Source organism: Lonchura striata, chromosome 3 (genome assembly GCF_050655825.1).
Source record: "Lonchura striata isolate lonStrDom1 chromosome 3, ASM5065582v1, whole genome shotgun sequence".
Taxonomy (NCBI): Eukaryota; Metazoa; Chordata; class Aves; order Passeriformes; family Estrildidae; genus Lonchura; species Lonchura striata.
Window position 1 is genome coordinate 80,261,403 of NC_140705.1, and position 22,234 is coordinate 80,283,636.

The 22,234-nt window shown below is 41.5% G+C and overlaps 1 pseudogene; it reads right to left on the minus strand.

The window, feature by feature from the left end:
• Positions 1-3,999: 3,999 nt before the first annotated feature.
• Positions 4,000-9,336, minus strand: LOC146767961 (uncharacterized; annotated as a pseudogene).
• Positions 9,337-22,234: the final 12,898 nt, after the last annotated feature.

Genomic DNA, 22,234 nt, shown 5'->3' on the forward strand with positions numbered 1-22,234 from the left:
AAAACAAACTCCAAACTTCTTCCCCCCCGCCCTCCCCCGCCCCTTTCACTCCTGGAACAAGTCTTAAAGGTGTAGAACTTATTATTCAACATAAAAAGGGCAGACAATTGGGGATAAATGCATCATACAGTCAACCTAGTACATTCCACCCCTTATCCCCATATCGTCAGCTTGCTACTAAAACTAATATATATATTCAAACCCTACAAACACATACATTATATATCCAATATACATCTATACACAGACAATGGCAGTAATATTTAGCAAACAGTGATATTTTCACACAGTTCTCACCCAACAATCAGATCTCCCTGAGGTACACATCGTGTTCTTCCATCTTTCTGCATTATCCACCATATACAACCTGGTCCCTGAGCAAAGACAATCCCACAAATGGGTTTGTCTGTACTTGAGGCAGAATTGATCCACACTGTCTTCCCTAACAACCTCTGACATGCACTACTGGGACTTTGTCTCCATCTACTATATGCAAAAGCTGAGATTGGGCAGGGCCCAATCAATTGGTAGAGCCTCAGATGTTAACTAACCAGGTGGCTCTTGCCAGATTCTGCTCCCAATTCTTGAAAGATCCCCCACCCAATGGTTTCAAGGTGGTTTTTATGTGTCACTTCTTCCTCTTCATCAGTGAGACCAAAGCCCATTGTACCTCTCCACTTTTCCTGCAGCTGGTGCATGGTAGGGAATATGTTACACCCACTCAATACCATGTTCCCTAGCCCAGGTGTTGATAAGACTATTCTTGAAATGAGTCCCATTGTCTGACTCAATCCTCTCAGGGGTACCATGGCTCCAAAGGATATGCTTCTCAAGGCCCAGAATGGTGTTACGGGCCGTAGCATGAGGCATGGGATAGGTTTCCAACCATCCTGTGGTGGCTTCTACTATGGTGAGCACATAACGCTTGCCGTGGCATGTCTGGGGTAGTGTGATATAGTCAATCTGCCAGGCCTCCCCATAGCTGTACTTGGACCACCGCCCACTATACCATAGGGGCTTCACCCTCTTGGCCTGTTTTATGGTAGCACACATCTCACAGTCATGGATAACCTGAGAAATACAGTCCATGGTTAAATCCACCCCTTGGTCTCGTGCCCACTTAAAAGTGGCATCTCTACCCTGATGGCCTGAGGCATCATGGGCCCATTGTGCTAAGAACAATTCCCCTTGTGTTGCCAATCCAAGTCTATCTTTGATACCCCTATCTTTGCAGCCTGATCTACCTGCTGGTTGTTTTGGTGCTCCTTATTGGCTCTGCTCTTGGGAACATGGGCATCTACATTGTGAACTTTCACAGGTAGCTTCTCTACCCTGGTAGCAATGTCTTTCCACTCATCAGCAGCCCAAATTGGTTTTCCTCTATGCTGCCAATTAGCTTTTTTCCACCTCTCCAGCCACCCCCACAGAGCATGAATCAGTGTAGAGGTAGAGCTTCGGCCACTTCTCCCTTTCAGCAATGTCCAGGGCCAGTTGAACAGCTTTGAGTTCAGCGAGTTGACTTGATCCACCCTCCCCTTCAGTAGCTTCTTCAACCCATCATGTGGGACTCCATACGGCTGCTTTCCATTTCCATTTCATTCCCACAATGCGGCAAGATCCATCGAAAAGAGCGTAATATGTTTCTTCTGCTGGCAGTTGGTTATATGGTGGCGCTTCTTCGGCATGTGTCACTTCTTCTTCCTCTTCATCAGTGAGACCAAAGTTTTCACCTTCAGGCCAGTTTGTAATTATCTCCAAAATCCCAGGGTGATTCAGGTTTTCCAATCTGGGCATGCTGCATGATAAGGGCAATCCATTTGCTGCATGTGGCATCGGTGGCATGGTGGGTAGAGGGAACCTTTGCTTTGAACATCCACCCCAGCACCAGTTGTCGGGGTGCCAGGAGGAGTTGTGCTTCTCTACCGATCACCTCTGAGGCGGCTTGGACTCCTTCATAGGCTGCTAAAATTTCCTTCTCTGTTGGAGTATAGTTGGCTTCAGACCCTCTATAGCTCCGACTCCAAAATCCCAGTGGTCGGTCTTGAGTCTCATCAGGCACCTTCTGCCAAAGGCTCCAGGACAAACCGTGGCTCGCGGCTGCAGAGTAGAGCACATTCTTGACCTCTGGTCCTGTCCTGACTGGGCCAAGGGCTACTGCATGGGCGATCTCCTGCTTGATCTGGGTGAAGGGCCCCAGTGGAAGGTGTTCTTCTTGCGGGTGACCAAGTAGAGAGGGCTCACGATCTGGCTATACTCGGGAATTGCCGTGGCCCCGCCCCAGACCACTGTCCTCAGCCCCGGCTAGCTCTCCTGCGGGGCGAGTAGGGCGAGTGGAAGCACCCTCCGCTGTACCCGGCTGGGCTTTGGAGAGTGCTTTGTGGGTCCTGAGGTCGCTGCTGATTCCAACGGCGAGGAAATGAGGAGAGGCACTTGTTGGGGGCAAAAATCTGATGTTTATTGAGGTCCTGAGGATCCAACAGCATCAGAGGGGGCCAGCCAACAAGAGCAACTGAGGGGTGCTGGCAACATGTTACACGGTGAGAGGGAGGGCGACCGATCAGCCAATGGGGAAACATACAGAAGTGACTCTTGTGGGGATTGACATGTGTGGGATCCAGTGAGGGGTAGACAGGGTAGGGGTCCCAGGCCCTCATCCAATCACTCGGTGCCCTGGATGGAAGTTTCTAGAGGTAGGGGAAGGGGCACCGAGTGACAGACAAGGCACTTGGGAGGGGACAGGGGACTGACTTGGCACTTTCTAGGGAGACTGACACATAAGGGAAGGCGGGAAAACTCGGGGAGAAACCAATACAGTATGGGGGTACACTGGAACAAACCATGACTAAATAAATATTTAATAAAACATATAAAAACGCAACTTCACAGGGAATTTGCAGTCTCCAAAAACCTATGGCACCTAGGAAAGCTTTTGTTTCCTTCTTGCTGGTTGGTGGAGACATCACTATGATCTTGTTGATGATATCTGTAGGAATCTGATGCCGTCCATCTTGCCACATCACTCCCAGGAACTGGATCTCTCGAGCAGGTCCCTTGACTTTGCTCTTCTGGATGGCAAAACCAGCTTTCAGGAGAATCTGGATGATTTTCTCTCCTTTCTCAAACACCTCCGCTGCTGTCGTCCCCCACACAATGATATCATCAATATACTGTAGATGTTCTGGAGCTTCACCCTCTTCTAGTGCAGTCTGGATTAGTCCATGGCAGATAGTGGGGCTGTGTTTCCACCCCTGGAGCAGTCAGTTCCAGGTGTACTGCACGCCCCTCCAGGTGAAAGCAAACTGAGGCCTGCATTCTGCTGCCAGAGGAATGGAGAAAAATGCATTAGCAATGTCAATAGTGGTGTACCACTTCGCTGGCTTGGACTCCAGCTTGTACTGGAGTTCCAGCATATCCGGTCCAGCAGCGCTCAGCGGTGGAGTCACTTCATTCAGTGCACGGTAGTCCACTGTCAATCTCCATTCTTCTTCAGATTTATGCACAGGCCAGATGGGGCTGTTGAAAGGTGAGTGGGTTTTGCTGACCACCCCTTGGCTTTCCATCTCATGGATCATTTTGTGGATGGGGATCACGGCATCTCGATTCGTTCGGTACTGCTGGCGGTGCACTGTTGAGGTGGCAATTGGTACTCGTTGCTCTTCTACCTTCAAGAGTCCTACTGCAGATGGGTTTTCTGATAGTCCAGGTAAACTGTTCAATTGCTTGATGCCCTCTGTCTCTACAGCTGCTATCCCAAATGCCCACCTGAGTCCCTTTGGGTCTTTCAAATACCCACTTCGGAGGAAGTCTATGCCTAAAATACATGGGGCTTCTGGGCCAGTCACAATGGACTGTTTCTTCCATTCATTTCCAGTCAGGCTGATCTCAGCTTCCACTGAAGTAAAGTCCTGTGATCCCCCTGTCACATCAGCAATAGAAACATGTTCTGCTCCCACATATTTTGATGGGATTAATGTGCACTGTGCACCAGTGTCGACAAAAGCTTAATATACTTGTGGTTCTGATGTGCCAGGCCACACAGTCCAAAAAATATGGTTTTCCCTAGCCTCTACCTGGCTAGAGGCAGGGCCCCTATAAGCCTGGTTATCCTTCTTTCCTGGGGCATATGTCTTGGAGGTTCCTTCAAGGGGATCAAAAATATCATCATCATCATCATCATCATCATCATCATCATCATATATGGCAGTTTGATTATGGGTCACTGGAGCTGCTTCCCTTTTGGTGAAACTTCCTTTCGGAGTCTTGCCTCCCTTCAATTCACGCACTCATTGTGCCAGAGCACCAGTAGGTTTCCCATCCCATTTCCTCATATTTTCTCCAAAATCGCGCAGGAAGAACCACAGCTCAGCTAGTGAGATGTTAATTCTTTCCCCATCTGGGGAACGTCTGTGCTGGGTACCAGGACCTCTGATCTGTATTGCTGAGACTTGGAGAAAACCATCTTTCATCTCCTCCCTGAGTTTCTTATGAGTGTCCCCTATCTTTTTTTCTAGTTTCTCTCCTAGTTTCTGCAGACATGTTTCCACTGCTGCAATTCTGGCATGGGTTGGGCCATGTACAGCATCTGCATATGCTCAGAGCTTCTTTGCCATATCGAGCACAGTCTCCTCACGGTCATCTTGCTTCATTACTGCTACAACAGAAGCGTATTCATGTGGCCCAAGTCTTAAAAGTTTTCGCCACATCACAGATGTACACAGTATCAAGTCTGGATTTACAGTATCTACATCATCCGAGAAGACAATCTCTGCCACTGCCATTTCCCTCAAGCGTTGAATTCCTTGGTCTGTAGTCTTCCACTGGGTTTGCTGCATATAAAGATCATCTGCACGCAGGTATCTTTGTGCTACACTTTCCAGAACCCGTGCCCAGAGGCTGCGAGGGTTAGCCCCCCTCATCATTCCTTGATAAATGACAGGATCATGTGACAGGGATCCCAAATGTCTCGCTTCACTACCATCCAGAATTGTAGCCTCCCCTGCAGCATCCCAAAGACGGACCAACCAACTAGTTATAGACTCATCAGGTCGTCGAGTGTAATCCTTCCTTAGGCCACGAAGGTCCTTCAGGGAATAGGACTCAGTAGTGGCTTCTGATCCTTCCTCAGTTGCCCTAACTCTGGCTTTTGTGTCAGTAATTAGCTTTGAGGGTCCTTCTGGATCATCATCGTCAGTCCCTGGACAGTCAGTTTTGCTTTTCTTCTTTCCCTCAGCGACTGCCAGTGGTTTAGGTTCACTGTCTGGTTTAGCTACAGCCTGGGTAAGTGGGGGGTGTTGTCTGCAGCCTGAGTGACTGGGATAGCTGCTGGTTTTTCTCCCTGCCCCCCTGCCTCTGTCTGCCGGCCTACAGTATCTAGTAGTGTGTGATAAGCATAAGCCAAGGCCCAGCTTATTTCAATGATCCTTTTCTCATTAGAGTCATCATGGCACTTCTCTTTCAGGTATTTCCCCACTTCAGCTGGGTTCTGAATTTGTTCACGTGGAAAATCCCACTCTACAGGGTCAGAAAATTCCTTCAGGGTCTGGCTCATATTTTCCCATTCTCCACACCACTCAGAATTTTCCACACCTGGGTGAGGGGTTTCATCAGCTCCTCTGGAACTCTCAACCTCCACTCTAGAGAAACTGCAGGCTGTATAAAGGAATTTTACCAGGAAGTTTACCAGAATAAATACTAGAAAGATGGTCTCTTTAACATCCAGGGGAAACTGAACATTCTCAAAAAGTGACACAAGATTCAAAAGAGAAGAAGGAAAGGAGAGGCTGTAAAACCTCATGCCCTGCTCCTCCTCTAACAAACCAGGTGCAATTACTAATAAACCCCCAGAACATACTACTGGAACTAGGATGCAGGGTAGGATGAAAAAACCATAAACTATACATATCTTGAACAGACTCCAGTATCTTTACAAGCGCCTTATAAATTACTATCATCAAGCCCAGCCCAATAGCTATTTTAATCCGTGCTCTTCTACTGTAAAAACTATCTAAGGGACAAGAATCCTAGTGACCAGAAAAGTACTAGAACCTCAAAAAAGCCTAGAGACCAGAACCACATGAAGGCTTCCACCCCAAGAAACATTATGAATGTAAGCAACATGGCTACTGTTATGTGTAATAAATATAATTCGCACCATTCCTTGTATGAAATATGTAATATTGGATACTTGTTAAATAATGCCTGTCATATTAGTTCCCCCCCACACCCCTTACAGGCGAGACTGGATGTATATTGGAAACTGATTTACAAGTAAAAGGATGTGGCTCGGCCAGGAGATGGGCCATGTCTGGGCTCCAGGTGTTGATCATCGGTGCTGATCGTCCAAGATGGATATCATGGAAATCCTCAGACAGATCCATGTGAATACAGCCTTCCCGTAAACTCTCATCAAGAATTCAACTACTCCGGACATTAAAAAAAAGAAAATCTTATTAACCTATAGACTCTGAATAGAAGAAAAGACTAAGTGCTAAAATCTTGGCCTCAGGCAGAATTTTCCCTATAAAAACTGCTTGTGCCAGGATGGAGGTGTGTGGGCATAGGAGAAAACCTCTGCTAAGGCTGACTCCTTGTTGCACACCCAGGGTTGATCCCGGGCTCAGCTCTGTCCTTTCCGTGTGGCTGGCTAGATAGAATTTGACCGCAAATAAAATGATTTTTATTTTCAATCTGGCTGAATAAATTCTCATTTATAACAGCTACTGAGTGCTTTAACCCACTACAAAATAAACACAACCAACATCCAATCAGTCAAGGAATAAAGGTTTTTTCCACTTTTTTTTTCTTTTTCGCACCCCGGTAGTTGGGCGCCAATAAATGTAATTGTCCTGGTTCAGGGCAAATCTGGGGAAAGAAAGGGCTCCTTCAGGAAAGCAGATTCAATTGGCCCCTTCCCCCAACCAGTTTGGGAAAGATACCTCTTTGGAGAAAAAATGGAAAAAACCTGTTTATTAAACAAGCAAACTTAAACAATATTAAACAATAAAATTTCTTGCCACTCCAAGAGAGAGACAAACTCAGAAAAATCCCCCGGGTTGCAGCTGGGCTCACTCAGTCTCTGATCAGTCCCTCCGGCGCTGGAAATGCCACGGCCCAGGCCTGGCACACTGGGCTACAGGTGTGAGCTGCTGCTGCTCTCCTGGTGTTCAGTCCAGAGCAGGTCCAGAGAAAGGGATAAAACCACAGTCCAGGGAACTTCTTTGCCTCAGCTAGCTAAAACTAACTAGACTAGGAAAAAAAAAAAAAACCACGGAGGGAGAGCTCTGTCTCGTTGTCTGTCTGTCTGCAGACAACTCAGTCCAGGAGCAGGAATGTGGAGGAGGGAGTGCAGTTCTTGAAAACAAACTCCGCACTTCTCCCCCCGCCCCCCCTGCCCCTTCTCTCCTGGAACAAGTCTTAAAGGTGTAGAACTTGTTATTCAACATAAACAGGGCAGACAATTGGGGATAAAGGCATCATACAGTCAACCTAGGATACTAATGCTTCTACAATGTATGCAGGGCAGGGCATTAGAAAAGCTGTAAGTGTATGCCTAGGGTCTCAAATTCCTTGCAGTATTTGCTTCACTCAGGTGTGAAATTCTCATTAAAACGAGTTCCTAGAATTGCTGTTTGCATGCAAGAGCTTGGAAGTGTGATCAAAACATTCTTGAAGGGACAGCACATGCCAGCTGAAACAGGTTCCTTAGGCACCCAGAGATGCCCTAGAGAAGAAGCAGGGGGTCCCTCTAGGCCATCTCAGCCAAGCCACCCAGCTCAGCCAGCTCACCCAGCTGTGGATGGGCCAGAGGTGGTAAAAATGGGGGTATCATACACTGGGGCACACCAGCCAGCTGGAACCCCTCCCTGTGCTCTCTCCAGGCTGCACACCAGCCCCACTGCTGATCCCTGATGGCAAGGTGAACGAGTGAAGTTTGTGATCCTTCAAATGCATGTGGTTCCTAAAAACCCCAAATCTCAAAGTATTATTTGTGCACTGATGTCCTTTTCTTTCTCTATTGTTCCGAAGATAATCTGCCAAGGTCCATGATAGTTCTCTATCATCTTGAAATACAGACACTTTATAGATATGTGTGTATGGTGTTTTAGAATCATAATGAATTTGTTCCAAATGTCACAGTGTGTTAAATAACCACTGGGCTTTTTTTTTTTTTTTTAACACATATAGTGGAAATAATCATATTTTATTTCCCTACTTTTCTCCAGGGGAAAGGAGACACCAGGGATTTAATTATCTAGCTCTCCCTGAAATTTCTGAGCCATCTTCCCTAGGATGAAGTCTCTGGTAGTGCTGTTTGAGAAAGAGCAGCCCCTGTGTCCCAATACCCTGGATACTGCAGAGGCAGACCTAGTGCCAGGCATCTCAGACATGTCCTTGGGCTCCTCAGGCAGAGGCAGGAGTCTGGTTCACTAAGGCCAGAGGTCCTTATGGCTTGGGAGTCTAGAGGCAATTCTAACCTTTCTAACTTTGTTCTTAAGTTTTACTGCAGAACAGTAATTCCAGTATTGCACAGAGGTATTCCACAAAAACAGCCTTTTTAAAACTCTGATATTTGGGTTTATTTGATTGTTTGGGATTTGGCTTTGTTGTTTGTTTTTGTTTTTTAGGTTTTTTGTTTCTGTTTTTTTTCTTGTTTTAAATTGACTCATGTTGGCCTAATGAGTGCCCTATTGAAATTCCACATCTGGTTACTTGCAGGTAGCAGAATTTTTCAAAACAACCCAGCTATTGATCATACTACTAATTTCTCCTGAGACACAAATTTTAAAAAGGCATGTGAAAAGGAGTAAGGAACAAAGGGTATAAAGTTCAAGCCCATAAAATATCAGAGTAAAGGATAAGGGCTCTCAGAGCTGCAAAAAATATGCGAAATAAACTCAACAAATGAGAAGTGTTATTTGGATTAGGCTGAATTTTTACACCTACATTAAATGCTACATTGTATACTTCTGCATTGAGCTTAATGAGCCGTGGAGTGGTAGGAAGGCTTGCTCAGAGGTCATGAGTATAACAGGGTCAGGTAGAAAAAAAAAAAATTTCAAACTGCAATAACTACTAAAGATTTCAGAAATGTGTGGCAGTTGCCATGCTAGACAGAGAATGAAGGCAGGAAATGTAAGCTAATTGTTCCTCAAAGAAAAAGTTTCAACTTAAAAAAAGTTTCAATTTAATGTTATATATCTTCATCTTGTAATAAACCTGGTATTTTATACTTCCCTGTAGATACTCTTGGATGCTTTGGTTCTGATATCTCCAAAGTGTGTTGGCTGAGTTGCAAACTATCTTTATAAATGTAATACGGACACTTTATAGATATAGACATATCTATAAAGTATCTGTATTTTGAGATAAGAGAGAACTATCATGGACCTTGGTAGATTATCTTTGTGTGAATATATTGTCTGGGACTGTTTCATCAATCTGCAAGAAAACTGTGGAGGGAATCAGGAAGGAAATGAGCCTTTTAATAAAAAAAAAAGAAACTAATGCTTTTTGATACGGTCTAGAGGCTTAGATATGCCATCTATGAATGAAATAAGTCCATTTCTTACTTCAGCCCTTTTCCAGGTACTTTTTAGAGAGGGACCAGTTTGGATGCCAAAGCCCTTAGATGTCTCACCAGCAGCTTCCTGTGCTGTAAGGTTGAATATATGTTTGAGATGCAAAACACTTCACCAAATATCTCAGAAAGCATCAGCATTTGATAATAAATCAAGATAAGATGCTTCAATGCACATGGGTCACCCCTTGGAGAGAGTATGTGGGTATAGATAGATAGCACAGTAATGATGGCAGCTATGTTGCTCATGTGCAGCTGAGAAACACTCAGATATTCCAGTGAGGGATATGACATAAGAACAAAACCAGAATAATTCTACTAAATTTAGAAACCTGCTGTCTGACTAATAATTTTTAAACTTCAAGTATATATATATAGACATGTTGAAATGTTGCCTGCACACTATCACATACTAACTTAGAATAGTAAAAGCCTATTAGAAATATTTCATTATCAATGAAGAAAGGTTTCCTCTTTTGTTGTTGTTGCTGCTGTTTTTAAGTGCAGAGATTTTATGCTAGAATGTTTCTAATTTTATTTCCATACACTTAAACCTAAAGCTGCATTATTAGAAATTTATTTACGTATTTTCCCATCTCTCTACTATGTTTTAGCAAAACTGCAGAGTGGCATACTCAGTAACAGAGAGTGTTTGTGAATTTTAATATTCCAGTTTATAATTATATCCTCAGCTGATGCAGCTGAGCAGAGCTCCACTGATTTCAGTGCTTACACTGACTGCTAAGCCTTTAAAAGAAGCTGCACTGCAGCATTTATTCCTGGGCAGCTGACACTCTGCAGGAAGGAATACAAAATTGTTGGGGTTGTTTTATTTGTTTTCTTTCAGGACTGAATTTACTTAGAATTTTATAGACTTTTTTTCCTGTAGAGTAGTGTTTGTTGTATTTGGACAACAGATGTTCTCTTAGATGCCATGCTTCATAGTCTTGGAAAAACAAGGTAAAATTGAACTTAATCTTTTTGCTGGATTGTGGTAAAGCTTATATTCACTTCAGGAGGTAGCTTTGCTGAATGTCATCTTTCAGGTGAAAGTGAAAGAAAGTGAAAGGAAAAGGCAAACAGAGGGTGCTGTTGATATTCAATTCAATAAAAATGTCTCAGATTTCTAGACATGTGAAGAGATCTGGCCTTATATGAAAACACAGGTCTATGTCAGAAGTTCATCAACAAGGACAATTCTTTCAGGAAACTAGTAACAACATAGTGCAGGATAAGGAGTGGATCTGGAAGGTTTGAGAGAACTACACATTACAGAAGAGGTCTGGTTAATGAGGTACATCCTGCTGTCTGAATTTTTTGGAGGTGTAAAAGGCTGTAGAAGAAGCATGCCATTTTATTTTATTGGCTGTGCATTATCCCCTCACTAAAGCCATTAATTCAAAGACCTTTAAGGCCTGGAATGGTTTCTAGGTTTCCTAATCTTGATCTATGAATGACCCAGGAGACACTGAAGTTCATTTCAATATTTACAGAAATATGCCAGTATTGCATCTAGATCAAATTTTCTAGGGAGCTTTTCTACCAGATTGCCTCCTTCAATAGTTTTCTGTGAGAATATGGTAATGTAAAGACAGCAATTACTACAGTAAACCAGCTTGTTCCACAGTGTCAAGGCTGCAACCACATTTGGGGTTGCTTGAAATCTCATGGAGAAACAGTGAGGATTTTACAGTGAAAAAAGTGGTCTACTTTCCCTACTGCATTCTCACATGGCAGCTGGCACTGGCTAGAGTAATGGGATTTGAAGTGAGTATCAAAGACAAAAGTGAGAACTAGTAACTTCAGATCAATTATGCAGGCCTGATGGCGTTTCCCTTGCAAAGAATATCAACATACATGTTATCCTTGCAAGAAGTAGACTTGAATATACTGGCGAAAAAAACTTTATGTTAATTTTGTGCCATTGAGGGAACTGAGTTTTCTCCATAGGCTCTCGATGATAAGAGCTGTAGAATCTGGAGTGTTAACAGAACAAACAGCTTGACAGATTTCACCTGCACTGTCAGGAAAGAGATAATCATTATTGCACTGTAAATATTTAAAAGGTAAGATTTCTAGCAGGGGCAGCTTAGGGAAATAGCCATCAGGCCTTAAGCTGAAAGATTCCTATTTTGCTTCTATCTGTAATTTTTTCCCTGCACATTTCTCATGTGGAACAGTGTGGTGTCCAGTGTTCTGCTGAATATCCTACAAAAGGCTGGAAAGACTTAGTATTTCACACTGGATTTCTCACACACACCTGGGATGAGGAGACAAGGAAAGTTAGGAAAACACTATAAAAGTGGGGTTTTAGAGGCTGAGGAATATTATGTTCTACCTAAATAGAACAATCAGAATAACTAATTCAGCAATACTGGTCATTATTTATGAGTATAAATGGACACTGCATTCAAATTAAAGTAGCAATTTGTTCTTAGGCAACCAAGAAAGTCAACAATTACCACGTTATTAAGTCTTAGATGACATTATAGTGAGCAAATGGGTCAGAAACAGTTGAAATAATGAAGGAAATGTGAAAAAGTTTCCTAGCACTGTCTCACTAGCTGAAACAAGAAAGATTTGTCTGATTAAAAAAAGAGGAGAAAAAAGGTGCTAAACTCTTAAATATGTTATTTGATCACAGTGTTAAATGTTTCTACTTGTTTTACTTTCACATTTTGATAATTTCAATCTGTGTTTATCTGAGATGTCAGGCTTGTCCTATCCTTGTACCTACCCACTTTTGTGCATTTTCAGTCTTTACTCAAATAAATAAAATTCCTTTGCTCTCTGCTTTTCATTTCTTTCCTCTTCATTTCACTGTCCACAATTACTTCCCATCTTGAAATGCAGTAGCATGCAATTTGCATAACAAAAAGCTCAATCAAAATAATAATACATTTCAGAGTCTCAATCAGAGATTGTGCACTCTTTCTTTATATCACTTTTAAAGAGATCACATAAGAAAATGCAATTGATAGCATATAAATTGCAAACAGGAATCTTGATTTTGTGTGTGTCTGTTAAATAGACTATAAAAAAAGAGTTAAAACTTGAAAATAAGAAAATTGATCTAGCTAGAACTTAATGTCTTCCCATACTAGGCAAGAGCATTCAAGCAGGTAGGTAATCTGCTGATGTTCAGAAGTAACAGGGAATTTTAGGCAGTGGTGCCAGTAATTTTTATTTATCATCCATATATTTATTTTATATTCATATTTGGGATGCCTCGTTTTCAATACACTGGAATTTTCTTATAGATTCCACACAGTCATTTCCCATCTGTATCGGCAATTTAGGGATGTAAGAAGTTCAATATCAGAAATTAAATCAGTATTGGAAATGCATGCAGATACTTCTCAGTAAAATTCCTCAGCAGTTAATTTCCTCAGATCCCAGAGGACTGAATGGAGAATCAAATAGTCACAATTTAATTGACAAATATATTAATAAACATACTGATAAATATATCTCCAGTTAATTGATAAATATGAATTTACTGAGAATATGAAATAGCAAATTAATGGAGAGAATGATATTGCTCTAAACCCCATAATCACATCAATTTCTAGAGCTAATAATTCTTTGAAAAGATGACATATGTGTGACCATTGTTTACAGTGGTGTGATAAAAAATTACTATCTTTTTATGCCTCTATCTGTTTGGTACATCTGCCTCGTTTTTCCCATATGGTAAATCATTTGGGATAGGGAGCTTTACTTCATTGTGTTTTGACATGGGTGAAGCTTTGTAGTCTAAAATCTCAATTCTGACATTCTACAGTAACACAAACAGTAACAGCAATGTCATAGGAATCATGATTCTCCTTGATATAGGAAATAGGACAGTGTATCTCCTTGATTAGGAAATAAGAAAGAAATCTCAAAACACATTTTGAGGATATCAACTGCTTTTTAAATCCTCATTATGGTAATATGTGATTTTTTGTTGTTGTTGTTTGTTTAACTGTGGGTGTTTCTGCTCTCCATTTGTAAGGCATCATTTTTACTGGGAGTTTATAACCATGTGAACAGATGCCATGTGATGTTTCATGTGGAGCTCGTAAAGATTAGCAAGTGTGGTCCCCCTGAGTCACTGAAGCTCACATGTATTTACCTGGACAGTACATGTACCAAACCAAATTTGATATATCAGCAGTCCCAGAAACTTTAGGCTAGACTTTATGCTTTAAACTGACATGAGAACATGAGCACTTACAGCAAAATCTTCCAAAATAATTTGCAATGCTACCTCAGCTATCAAAAAAAAAAAAAAAAAAAAAAAAAAAAAAAGCCTTGAATATAAATAAATAAAGAGAACAAATGCCAAAGCTATGAAAACCACACATACCATTAAAATCAATCAGGCCATAATCAATAGTTAAGATTTGAATATTCTGAGTAAGGCGTTGAAAGTTATCCTTATATATGCAACTTAGGAAAAGCTTTGTGAGCAGAAAAATCTCACAAATATTCAGTAATAGCTTATAAAAAAGAGGAAGTCTTGGTTTTGTTGAGACAATGTTGATAAAATACTCTTATCTTGATTCATGCAAAAGATCAATTAAACTAATGCTTGCAAAGTGCTTAGGAGGTGAAAGCAGCTGCTACATGATGCTATCATGCTAATGATGCTGCCGGTGAATTCTCTTGCACAGCACTTCTTCACGGCAGAAGAAAAATAGGCAAGAAGAGAAAAGGCAACTCCCTTTGTATGAACACTGGGAAGCAAGGTGGGGATTGACAGCCACTCTGTGATTAGGGGCTCTTTTTCCCCCATGACAAGTTTCTCAGAGCTCTGACTTCGTCCCGTGGGATCTTGTATGCATTCATGGGCAGACAGAAAGAGTTACGGCTGCAGAGACACATTCCAAATTCTAGCCAGGATCATGCCATAGCTGCCATGAAAAACTGCAGCCCTGAATTCAATTTCATAGAGTGTTTAGCTCAAATCAAAATCCAGGTGGGTAACCTAACCATGTTTAAAGGGTTAAACACTTGAAACTACCTTGTGATGTGGCATGAAGGCAGCCAGCTCACCTGCAGAGGCTGAAGGACTGGGGTGAGCTACATCCAAAGGGTAAATGTAAGAAGTTCTGCTTACTTCTGCCTTTCTGCCTGCTGCACCTCTGTGGACATTGTCCTTGCTTCTCAGTGCAAGGGAAGATTCACTCCCTCAAAGCACAAGGGAAAAGCTTAGGTCTCCTGAGCAGTAAAAAGTAACTTTAGAGCATTTTCACAACAGTATATATGTTCACAGTACTATATTTTCACAGTACAGGCAAGCTTCCTATTTGGGAATTTTTCTTTTTGGTATTTTAGTGTAAAAGAGTAAGACTAAATAAATAAACAAACAAATAAATAAAAAGAGTGCAAGAGTAAATTAATCTCTTTTTTTCCCTTTTTAAAATAATGACAGGGCATTTTACTACATTTACATAAAGTTTGCTAAAATGATATATTATGAAACAAAGTACTTTTTTGTATGTGAGAGACATACTTTTAATATATCTGTTTTCTGTTCCTAAACTATCCCAGTGATGTTCTTTATTAAAATCTTGACTTCAACTGCTGAGCTAAGAAATAGCAGCCTATCTTGCACAGATACCTGATAATGTATCAGTTCCTAGGTGGCACATAGCTACTCTTCTCCACTAATTCCCAAATAAAATGAGAAACACTGGAAGGGGAATCAATGTGCCGTGCTTGACATACTACCTACAATGCACAAAAATGATTGCTGTCAGTTTTCTTTTTCTAGTAGACTACAGGTATCTAAAAAAGCTAACAAACAAATGCATGTTGAGGAGGTTTTGTACATTTTATTTCTATAAAGAAGAAAATTCTTCTAAAAAGGAGGCGATAGAACAGATTTTGGAGGATGTGTATTTGCATGCACTATGCCCTACCTCTTACTAATGAAAAAATGACTAATTATGTTTGGTATAATTAAAATTTATGTTAATATTTTTCCTCCAATTAAAACTTTGGAAAACCAGTCTGTCATGCAGTTATTTATTAGATCACTTACAGTAGTACACTTAGATAAGATAACATTTTAATGATTTGGGATAGTGGTTTTACTGTTCTGTCCTTATGACTGTCAGCAGCTACAGCATTGTTATCACTTTAAGGGACAAGTATAATTGCATCTTTGAATTGTTTTAATTAGAAGAACTGAGAAAAAATAGATTCATTGGTACCTCTCAGGGTGTCCATTGAGTCTTGAGAAGCCATCACCTCACTCATAAAATGGAACCACCTGTAAAATGAAATTGCTGTGTACAGCGTCATGAGGAATGTCCTTTATTTTTTGTGTCACAAACACTACACAATTAGAACAAGATTTTCATAATCTACAGTAAATTGTTCTGACTAACTGGATGGCTCTACTATAATAGCTCTCTTTGGACTTGTGCAGGGCATCTGACACTGTCCCACGTGACATAGAATCACATAATTTATTAGGTTGGAAAAGACCATTAAGATCATCAAGTTCAACCATCAGCCCACCACCACTATCTTGTTCATCACTAAACCATGTTCTCAAGTGTCACATCCACAAGTGTTTTTTAACACTTCTGCAGCACTTGGCAGGCCTGAGAAGAGGGCCTGTGTGAAACTCATGAAGTTCAACAAGGCCAAGCGTAAGGTTCCTGCATTTGGGTTGAAAAAATCCCGAGCACAAACACAGGCTTGGGAGGGAAGGGGCTGTGAGCAGCCTTGTCCAGAAGAACATGAGGGTCTTGGTAGGCAACAACCTCAACGTCACTAGACAATGTGTACTCCCAGCACAGAAAGACAACCATATCCTGGGCTGCAGCAAAAGCAGCGTGGCCAACAGGTCAAAGGAGGTGATTCCACCTCTTGGCTCTGCTCTTGTCCCACCAGCAGTAACATGTTTAATTTTTGGGCCACCAATGTAGGAAGGACATGGATCTGCTAAAACAAGTGCAGAGGAGGGCCATGAAAATCATCAGAGGGCTGAAGCACCTCTATGTAAAGACAAGTGGAGAGAGTTGGGGTTGCTTAGCCTGGAAGAGAGAAGGCTTTGGGGAGACCCTATGGCAGCCTTCCAGCACCTAAAAGGAGCCTGCAAGAGAGCTGCAGAGGCAATTCTTACAAGAACAGGTAGCAATAGGACAAGGGGGAATGTCTTTGAACCAGAAGAGAGTAGGCTTATATTATATATTAAGAATAAATTATTTATTATGGAGATGGTGAGATACTGAAATTGTTTGCCCAGAGAAACTCTGGATGCCTCATTCCTGGATGTATCCAACACCAGTCTGGATGAGACTTTAATGGTCTGGTGCAAGGTATTTTTTCCCATGGCAGGGGTGTTTGGAACTAGAGGGTCTTTAAGGTTCCTTCCAAACCAAACTAATCTGTGAGTCTAAAATATTGCTGCATTTAATCAGTCTGTCTAATATCATCATCATCACATCTTAAGTACATTTTCTTGAACTAGTAGTGTAGGTTCATATATGCAAATAATTACAATTTCAACAAATGGAAATAACCATATATTGTCATTATGTTGAAAGAATGACTCAACATTCTTACTCTAATGGATATTTGAAAAAGAGGTTTAATATGGTATTATTTCTGGGATAACAGCAGAAAGTGCACATAATTTTAAACCAGGATATTTTAAGACTGTTACCTGCTCCTTAGAGAAAAAAAAAATTAATGATAACTGAAGTTAAAATAGGTGTTATGTTTTCCTGTGAGTAACTATAGTGCAATAAAATGGAATGTGTAGGAGTTAATCTTTCCAAATAAAGCTGAGGTAAAAGTATGTTAAAGAAGATTTGCTTTGGTAATTTTTACTTGAATTTGTTTTCAGAAATATTTCTATTGACAAAGTGAGATTTTCTTTTCTGAATATGTCTGTAATAGTGTATTTCAGGCACTGCATATGAATTGCATCCTTCATTTTATATCTAGAAATTGGTTAACTAACAATATAAGCACAACAGTTTTATCTACTTAAATAGATCTTTTATTAAATAAACTTTATGGCTAGATAGGACTTTATTAGGAAGTAATGATTTTATTTAATGAAAGCACAATTTCCATTAATTCCAGCATGAACATAGTTCATTGATATTTATTCAAATTTTGCCAAGGCATGTGGTGGCTAAACCTGCCCAGATGTACTTTATTATTGGTTCCAAATATAAGGTTCTCTATTAGGAAGACATGTAGGATTGTGTTGATGTATTCTGCACAGAACAGAAGGTAATTTATGAATTAAGTGAGCATGTACTTCAGTTTGGATTTGTCTGTGGTGAAGAAACCACTGCTTCTAATCAGGGGTTCTAGCTGGAAATGTGTGACATAATAAGAGTATGCTATGATCCAAGGCACATGACAGCCCAAAATCTACAATTTGTGTTATTTTTCAAAAGAAAAATAAGGTCACAGATTTCTTTTAATAAAGTTGTGAGCACACATCCTTAGGATATGAAGACACTTGTACACCTCAAACCTCTTTCTCCAGGTCTTCTGTGCTTGCCCAGCTATGACACTGCAGAAAAGGGCAACACTCTCCTTCTATGTTGTGTCAGGGCCAAGAAAGATAAATATCAAAAAACTGAAGGGAGAGCAAAAAGATGAAGGGCAGCTCTAGAAGGCACATAGAAGCCACAGCTGGAACTCTAGTATTCTACCACCTGTGACTAGGAAAATTAAGACATCATTGTCAGCTTAATGCATAAATGCATAAATGTTATGTATTAAAGCATTGATTTCAACAGAACAATTGTTAGAACACAGAACTGTGATTATAGAAAGGACCTCAGTACTGCTTTGGTTTAATTCCTTTCTAGAGCATCTCTAAACCAGGGAAAACTCTCTACTGGTAACCTTGGAATATAAATGTACTCTGTGTTTGCAACTCTGTCAGCACTATTTGTATGTAATTGTTCTTTTTGACTAGTTTCAATTCCCTTGAGACACTATAGGAAAAGGAAAACAAAATTCAAATGACATTAGCAAAATTTGGTTTTATTTTTGAAATAGATTGTATAATACCCATAAGTTTGCTCTAGCCCAAGGTGTATCAGGCACCACTTTGAAAAGAGAGCTCTCTTTGACCTCAGGTAATAAAAAATGTATTCCATGGAAGTGCTGAGTAAGCTATTTGTCTGCAGCACTCCACCCCTTGAGAACATTAATACTGTTAATAAAGTCATAATACCTCTGTGCACACCAACACACCCACCCCCACCCCTTTTCTGCACCCTGCCCCCAGGTGATTCTCTGTTTGAATTCTTTGCCCAGTATTTGGACCTTAACACAATTATTGACTGTGCTCTTCTTGTCCCCATCACTGCAATGGATCAGAGGAAGCTTTCTTTGTCCAAAAGATCTCAGCTGGACAGCCATGTAACTCTGCTGCTGCAAGAGATGAGTGCTTGGCTCTGTGAGAAACACTCCAGGGTGTCAGAATCTGAGGTATTGATGATTCTGAGATTGTAAAAAGTCTCTGTCTTTCTGCCCCATTGCCAAAGAAGAAGCCATAATTCATCTGTGCTGGTTTTCAAGGTTGTTTATTCTGTTTATCTCTAACATGTTCTGCTGCCCTGCCGCAGGTCTGTCCTGCAGGGCAGCGTGTGGGGCTCTGCCCTCAGTGGGATGTTACAAACATTAAATACCAGAAACTACGTGTGCTATATTTACAATAATGTGCCAATATCTGTCACCTACGTTGAACACTGTGTCCCCAGCCTAAACCAATAGAAAAATGCCAACACTACAGTGAAACATGGAGGGCACAAAGAAGGAGAAAAAGGACAAGACACACCCAATTTCCTCCATCTTGGCCCCTTTGGACCCCTAATCTAGAATCCTAAAATTTTACTTTTGCAGCTGTGCCACACTTAATTATTACTTATATCAAACACTCAGAGCTTGTAATTCATGCTGTAAGATTGAAAACTCTTTTCCATGGACAGAGATCAGAGACAGTGTCTCTCAGGGCTCTGTACAGGGGGGTTCCTGACCCCCTGCCAGGGTCCCAGGCCTTCCAGGGCAGACAGAGGTAAGCCCTGGATTCCCACACCAGGGGAGAGACTTGGACTGCAAAGAGAACAGGGGAAACCCCTGATGGACACAGTGCCAGAGCACACAAGGAAACCTGCTTTAGGTCAAGAACTTCAAATGGACATAGAAACCTGTCTTTTTAATTAGAAAAGATGACCAAACCAACCAACCAAACAAAAAACCCTGCAAAACAAAACAAAGATGTTTGGGAGCCTTTGAAGACAGAGTTAAAAGGAGCATGAGAGTCAGGTGGGACAAGTCTATGAACAGTGAAATGTGAGGACAAAGAAAAATGTTTGGCATATCATAAACTGATAAATCAAATCTAAGGACTATGCATCTCCCATTGAATGCCCATTTCCTAAAAGTTTTCTGGAAAATCTGATAAATCTGCAATTCCATAGGTCACGGAAAGTAGCCTTTTCACTCTTTTAAATCTCAATATACTGGCTTACCAATCCTCCCTGGAATTGTACATGTATTTTTTACATCTAAAACTTGTAGTCCTGACTACCTAGGCATATGTAGAAAATATATAGTGAATGACAAAGCTTACACCAGAAGATAAATATATCACTCACTGTGCCTTCAAATAAATAAATAAACATAAATACCTAAAACCAGGTTTTAATAGAAATTGTACCATATTTTTTTTTAAATTATTCACAGTGTGGTTTTGTGTGTAACAGAGGGAAACATGCTGTTACAGAACTGGTAATGACTACAATTGCACCATGACAAGGTAGAGGGATTCCAGTTTAGGCTGCTATAGGTACTGAGATTAACCCATCCATGCTGCACTCCTGTTGCAGATGATAGATAGATATGATTGTTCATAAATAATACAGCTAGGATGAGAACAGATCTCCCAGCTAGCCAGATGTCACTTCTGCCCTTGGATGAATCCTGGAGTGAAATGGACTGTTCCATCCCACCCCCAAAAGATTGTATGGCTCATCCCACACCTCTGTACCTTCCCTTAAAACATTAGTGTCTGTAACCCCATTGGCCCATGCCTTATCCCGGCCCACCTGGGAGCCCCGATAAGGGAGCTCCGAGGGGCCATGCGGTCTCTTGGACCTCTCCCCCTCTCTTGGAACCTCCTCCCCGCCTGGGGCTTCCCCTCTCCTAAACCCTCCTTTTGTCTCTTCCCTCCCCCACCCTCTTAAGCCTGGCCATGTGCTACACCTGCGAGCATGAGGCACAGGCCTTCCTGGAACCCCAATAAACCTCTTTCCCCAAGAGCAACCTTCAGAGATCTCTGCCTCCCTCCACCCACACCATGCTGGAGCGTGGTCATCCCGCACTCTCCCTTCTACACTAAGTGACAGTAGTTTTATCTGATCATAAAACTCTTGCTCAGCAAGCCCACTGTAACATGCCAGAGTTTTGTTTGTTCAATCATAATTGAAGAGCAGCAAAAGAGCACATGAATTGTTTTTCAATGCCTATTTTCAATCCTGTTGCCATAAACCTTTCTGCCAGAGTTATCTTTCCACTTCTCTAGTGACTATACTTGCCCTATGCAGAGTTCCTTCAACTCAGTTTTGACTGTATTACTAGGACAACCAGTCGTGTACTGCAAGCAGCAGACATTCTTAATCATCCTTTCACCATCAGACTGACAAAGCAGTAGTTTTTAAAAGCATTTTATTTTTAAGAACTAAGTCCCTAGGGAGCGGTACCAATTTACACCAGTCAAATATTTGGATCAAAGAGCCAAAAAAAAGAAATTCCAGCAAAGAGCACAGTGAATGACTGACCCATGTACTGAGGGAATCCCCAAAGTCTGAAAATATATCTGATCTTTAATTAGCACCATGGAGTCAGAGTGCCCCACTGTTCCTGGCTGAGGAGAAGGGAATAGAGACTACATAGTTTTCTTACTTTCTGGGGAAGCAGTGGCATCTTCTCTCTCTGTCAGTAACTGCTCCTTTAAGGCATGCACAGTAGGATTTTTCATCCTGCCGGTTGAATCCACTGCAAAATGATAAATTGTGTTCTCTGTGTTCAAGAGGAGAATTCACTGTACCTCAGCATTGTCCTTTCCTTAGACATCATGGGATTGGTATTCTTGCCCTGGGAGAGAGAGCTGAATGGACTTTGTCACATTGCTGTGGCTGGATGTGATGCTGCTTAGATCAAAGAACTGCTACTCTTAAAGCAGCTGCATTAAGAATGTACAGGCTGCCTTTGCTAGGACCGCTTCTAAATTTTCAGAATTTGCCTTTGCAACTCCAAATTTTTATCCTCATAATTTTTATTTATGCATGATAGGCCCCAGTAAGACTAGCTATATATTATTTCAGTATTGCATTCCTTAAAAAATTCCCAAAAATTCCAATAAAAACACACCTCTACTTTTAGGAAGCGTGTGCTCCCCTGGGTTGGCCTTCCTCAGGGTAGTGGTGCTCAGCACTTCTGCAAGTTGCAAGGCTTGTCTGTGCCACATTCCAAGGCAGGCAAACTCAGATCCTGCCAAAATGTGTGTGGGAAGGTGCTGCTTCTCCTCCTGCTCTGCACAACCTGGAAGCTTTTTGATCTGCAGGGGCTCCCAGCTGGGAGAAGTGAGCCTCTGTCCAGGATAAGCGGTTTCTGCTAGAGAAA